Here is a 6,101-nt window from a genome sequence, read left to right on the forward strand (position 1 = left end):
TGTGAGCGGGGTCTGAGCGGTGTGAGCGGGGTCTGAGCGGTGTGAGCCGGGTCTGAGCGGTGTGAGCGGGGTGACGGGGCGTGGGCGAGAGCTGAAGGAGCGCGGGAGGGGTCCGAAGGGCGCGGGCGAGCTTTAAGGCGTGTGGGCGGGCTCTGATGGAGCGCGAGCGGCTGAAGGGGCGTGGGCGGGGTCTGGTGGCGTGGGCGGGGTCGACGGGTGGGGTCCCCGCGCGTGGGCGGGGTCTGATTCGCGGGCGTGGTCTGAGGCGGTGCGCGGGCGGGTTTTGGGCGGGAACTCGTGAGGCGGCCTCGGGCCGTGCCCGTGAGGGGCCGGGCATGGCGGATGGACTTGGAACCGTAGCACCTCGGGCCGTGCCCGTGAGGGGCTGGTCGAGGTCGGCAGGAATTCCAGCTGGCCTGGGCAGGGCTGCCGAGAACTGGGACAGCATCACCTGCGTGGGCCGGAACAGACAAACTAGCACCGGACTAGTGGCTGAGTGAGATAAGGGCGACCAAACCACGACGTGGTTTCTTGGTATCTGAGGTTTACCCTGTTTCCGAGTACTTGGTGAGAGCAGCCCCAGTATTCTAATGTTACCTGCCAGTTCTCTCAACACCAGGTTACAGTCTTGCGTGGCCAAACTAGGTATTAAGATGCCAAGCCTTGACAGACGCTTTCAACACTGTAGTTTACAGCTGGACACAAAAGAGTTTCTTTAGTGCGACATCAACGAATCTGGACTGGAGAACAGAAAAACGTATTGATTACATGTGTCTTTTTATCACCTTCGTTGACAATGTTACTGTCTCCTTCAAGAAATATCCCTCTACAGGGACTTGTGTCGCTTTTACTGTGACCATATGAACATTTACCTCACATCTCAGCCTTCTGCATCCACCGCCTACCGTTCTTCAGTCCGACTCCTCGCGTTGTTCCAGGGTGTTGGATTGTTCCACGGGATGCCGGTGCAGCACAACAGCGCCTTGAACCACGCGTGGTGCTGTGAGTGAGGGCACTGTCACCTTGTTCTTTGTCCCGTGGTGTTTCCAAGTCTTCTGTAGTATTTTTGTTTGCTCCTAAGGACACCCACGTTGATTTGGTGCTGAGGGAATGGGATCCTCAGAGCACTAAGGAAGGTTTCTGGAACGGCTCTGAATTTCCTTTCATATTTCTATTTTCTGCTTCTACAGTCAGTTTTATGCTGGGATAGGGAAAAGAGAGCAAGTTAAGAGGGCAAAGATGAACACTGACATCCGTTCGCCATTTATAGGGATGACAGCAAGCATCCCTTGCTGGCTTTGCTCTTTAATGGATAAAGTCCTGCCTGGTTTGTGGTGATATCATCCATTGTAAACCAGCACCTGTGGTATAAACACACACACAAAGGAAAAGCACAGCAATACCTGTCAGACAGCACTAAGTGCTTATGTGTGCTCTCATTTTAAAGAATTCTGGACAACACTCCCAACTTTTATTTCTCCCCAAGTGGAAGCTGGAGCAGCCACGTCCATCACACCCTGATTTGCACACTAAGCAAGGAAAGGTTTTTGCTGCAGGTCACTGATAGTCTGGGAACAGTTTCTCAGAGAAGCTGTGGCTGCCCCATCCCTGGAAATGTCCAAGGCCAGGTTGGACAGGGTTTGGAGCGACCTGGCACAGTGGAAGGTGTCCCTGCCCTGCAGGGAATGAGGTGGGCTTTAAGGCTCCTTCCAGTTCAAGCCGTCCTGTGATTCTATCACTCCACAGCACTCCTGGTTTGTCGTATATCATCCCGCAAGGAAGGTCTCTCCCTGCACGAGCAATACCACGGCTTGCCAGGAGGTGTTGCTTCGAAACCACGCAAATATCAGAGCTCGAAAGTCATGAAATAGGCCTGTATTATTAAAAATAACCAACATACTTTGTTCCAGCAAGGAGAAATTGAGGTCCTACGTTTGAAATTTAAGACAATTTAAACCTTAAATGCCCAGCGTGGTACAGAGTGAGATAAATGCTGAACAGGCAACCCACTCGTTGGGAAATGCTGTGAGTTTGTACATTGCTAACATATCTGTCAGAACCAGCTTTATGTGTGCAAAGCTGTCCATGGCTTTGTGTTCGCAGGACTGGGTGCTAAAATATACATAAATACAGACCAGGCTTGATGCAGTGGGGAATTTTAGAGGGGTAATTCTGGGTTTCAACAAGCCAAGGAGTAGAGTAAAGCCTCAGTAAGACAAAAGTCCTTCAAGGCCAGGTTGGACAGGGCTTGGAACAACCTGGCCTAGTGGAAGGTGTCCCTGGCTGTGGCAGGGCATGGAATGAGATGAGCTCTAAGGTCCTTTGCAACCCAACCCAGTCTGTGATTCCACACCAACAGCTGTTGTGCTCACAGGGCTGTGTCACTGCTCTCCACACCTGCACACACACATTTTAAACAAAAATGAGCTGTTTGTTTCTAAGGGGGAGTGCAGAGTTGGATATACGACTGTTCTCCACCTGCATGCTATGTTTTAAGTTATTAAATGTATTAACAGGGGCATTTAACTGCATTTAATTATGCCCAGCCTTATTTTACAAGACAAAACAGGAAGCAAAGCTTCCAAGACATTTAAAGCCCTTTTTCACTAGAGAAAAAAACACTTTAAAGGATACCCAGCTAGGGTGAAAAAGGTTTTAAAGATGTCTTTATCACATCAAGCTGAAACAACCTTCATGGCTGAAAGAAGCTGTGGTTCTTCAGCAGAATTTTAAACTCTGGAATAGGATGATACTCCATGGCCCACAATGTGCCTTGCTGGGTGGTTGTAGTTATCACATTTGCTCCAGCTATGCCTTTGTGAGAGCTCTCTGTGCCAGCCCTGAGGCCCTGAACTCCAGCTCACTGAGGCTCTGGGAGGCTGGGTTTTGGAAAGAGTTTGGAAAAGGACCTTAAAGTTATCAGAGGATGCCTCCTGATGGTGTGCTGACCAAAGAAGACTTTGAAAACTATTTTGTGATCAAATGTTTACCAGTATTGGCTTTTACCATACATGAAGGGGCCAGACAAAAATTACGAAGGGGAGGGGTTCAAAGATCTTTTTACATCCGATAATATTTTAAGGGGAAAAAAAAAAAATTAATAACCATAGCTGTAAAAGGGAAAGCAGAAAACAGTTGTTGTTAGATTTAGCTGGCCCTCCAAGCTGTCATTTCAACAGCAAGGTTTAATTCAGGGCTGAAGTTTAGACCAGCTGATGACAAGAACTAGTAAGTTTTCAGAATTACTGCCCCTCTCAGCACTGTGGCCATGGGTTTTACCACAAATCCCCACTCAGATTGCACAATACAGGTGATTAGACCTTCCATATTCCTCAGAGGTTGTTCCCACAGAAACACTCTGCTCCTCCAGCTGGGACATCACTGCACATTCACCTTTTCCAGTGTGTCTGGGTGCAGAAATGGACAGGGTTTGTCCAGCTGTCAAAGAAGCATTTTCCAGGAATTTTTGTTCTGTGTGAATAAGGTTAGAGCAAATCAAGGTGCTTCTTCTGGAGTACCTTGCAGCACTGATATAGTGGAATAAAAATTAAGCTGAGGCTCCTATAAATAAAGCACTTGTTTTTATCATTCAGCGCATCCTGAACAGGCTGATAATCCCAGGGGGCTGTAGGAGACTTGACACGTTCGTGTTGCTCCAGCTCAGAAAGAAGCAGGAATCTTTTTCTTCTACAATGGCACTTTCTGAGAGGTTCAGAAGACAAAGCACAACATTCACATCCATTGAAACCTGTCCTTTGGTGAATACCCTCATACCCCCTTCTAGTGCTGGAGTTTCTAAGGATTTGCTGCTATTCCTGTCTTAGAAGCCTTTCTCCAGAGCTGGGTGCCAGGTGTATTTTCTGAGCATTATCCTCTAATGTGTGGTCAAAAGACCAGTAATCATAGGGGTCTGGAACAGTGAGATCTCTTCTTTTGGCACACCTAGGGCTGGAGAAAGCTGCCACTTTGTCCTGTGGTTCCATAGCCCACAGCTGCTTTCCAGCAAAGCACAAACTGCCAGGCAGCCCCTGCACAGCTTTAGAACAGCAGGGCTGACAGGGACCTGCACAAGCTCTTGGGGAATCACACAAAAGCTACAGGAACAAACTGGACCATCCTGATAACATTTTCCCAAGGCTGAGTGCACTGACAGGTTCTGCAGCCTGCACCCTTCTCATGCTAAAGATCGGGTCAGGTGCAGCAAAGCTGCACAGCCTTGGGTCTGATTGCTGTGAAACTAGCAACGCTGGGAGAGGAAAACACAGCCAGAAGCATACCTGGGGCCTGTGCCATGCACTTATCTTTCCCCTTTGGGTTGGGAGCTGGGTTTAAGCTCAGGCCTTTGGACTTGGTCCTTGCACAACTTCCAAGACTTAAAATTTCTCTGCTGTATACATTGAAATGCATTTCTTCTTCTCACTACCAAACTCCATTCATCTTGAAGGAAAAAAGGAAAAAAAGACAAGCTTTCAACATTACTGGAGTTTTTCCATGACAATGTAGAAATTTCTTCTTTTTTTTTCTATGAGCTCTCTTTTCCTGAACACTGCTTTCTTCTGCATTTATTCAGGCTCAGAATATGCCTGTTTTATCACAACTACAGCAGTTGTGTTATTAAAGGACGAGTAGATCAGACCTGTAAATCATAAACACAGAGTACAACTTAGAGTGAACTTTGGTTTCATTCTGGTTAATAAAAATGCAACAGACAAGTTAGCCCTCCAAGGCATCATTTACACCATTTTTATAAACTCCCAGAACATGCTGTTTTACAAGCAAATACAGAGTATTACCCCTAGTTTGGGGGGGTTTTTAACATTATATAATAAATGCCAGAAGAGCTGGAGCGATCCACCACAACAGCTATAACAATAAAGGTTGTATAAAAGCAGCAATAAAGGTTGCTTTGAGTGAAGAAACTTTCTGTACATGTAAATCAATTTCTAAAATTGTCTACACCTGTTCCAGATCAGGGAAGATGCTGTAGCCATTCTGCCCGGGGACTGATTTTTAAAGGCCAAGAGACACAAATGGGAGATTATAGAGATATAAATAAGAATATAATAATGTATAGGTAAGAATCTTCTCTGTCCCTTAAATAACATTTTAGAGCAACAGATACATTTTGTGACGTTAGAAACTATGTTTCCCCCCACCACCTCTCAGTTCTTTTTACAGTGGCATCACTGCGCTGAGCTGAGGGGCTGGTGTGAAGTGACACCCAAAGGGACCAGGGGCACAGAGCTTGACTGGGAGCACACATTAAATGCCAGTGTTGTCCCAGAATAGGTTCTTTCACCCAGTGTGCAAGATGCCAATCCAACACTGAGTCAAGGTATTTGATTTATTTACATTTCTGCACGGAAAGTGGGCTGGATGGCAAATCCACAAAGCCAGCACAATGACTATCAAAACTTTTCACTATTTATACATTTTAGCAAATGAAGGTATTGATGTTCATTGGCTGCAAGTTACATCATTCTCTTATTAATTAGCATTCTATCTTCTACTGATTAATGATTCTCTCGTTTCTCATGCTAATTAGTCCAGGTGCTCAGTCTTTCTCTTCTTTTGGGTCAGTGGTTTCTTGGGTCAGTGGTCCGAGAGTCGGTGCTCATGATCTGCCCCTGCCAGAACTGCCTTTGACCCATCAGAGCTGATTTCAGCACAGTTGCTGGGTTGCCTTTATCAGTTTCTTCCTTGTCGTGGGGGTTCTGCCAAATGTCCTTGTGGCCTCTAAGTTCTGCATTCTGTGTGCCCACTGTCAGTGGCACATCCTTCTCCCCAGGCACTGTCCAGGACTGAGATCACTGAAACGTGTGGAGCCCTAAACCTTAGCAAGGCAATTCTACCAACAAGGAATTTCTCTTTCCAACACCAGGACACCACTTAGAGCTCGTGAGCTGTTGTTGCACGGCTTAAATCTCCTTTCTTGTTGATTAGGCTTGAAAGCTACAAAGATCAGACACTAATGAGCGTCCTTTCTTAAGAAAATTTCCCATATTCCGCATTTTGCAACCCCAGCAAGAGGCAGCTCCCTGCAGGCCGGGGGCCGGGGCCAGCCCCGCGGTGAGGGCGGGCTGCGGGCGGGGCGCGGCGGG

The sequence above is a fragment of the Corvus kubaryi genome, unplaced genomic scaffold (genome assembly GCF_017639235.1).
Source record: "Corvus kubaryi isolate FWS band 111438036 unplaced genomic scaffold, C.kubaryi_AGA036_p1.0 37264, whole genome shotgun sequence".
In the NCBI taxonomy this organism is placed as follows: domain Eukaryota; kingdom Metazoa; phylum Chordata; class Aves; order Passeriformes; family Corvidae; genus Corvus; species Corvus kubaryi.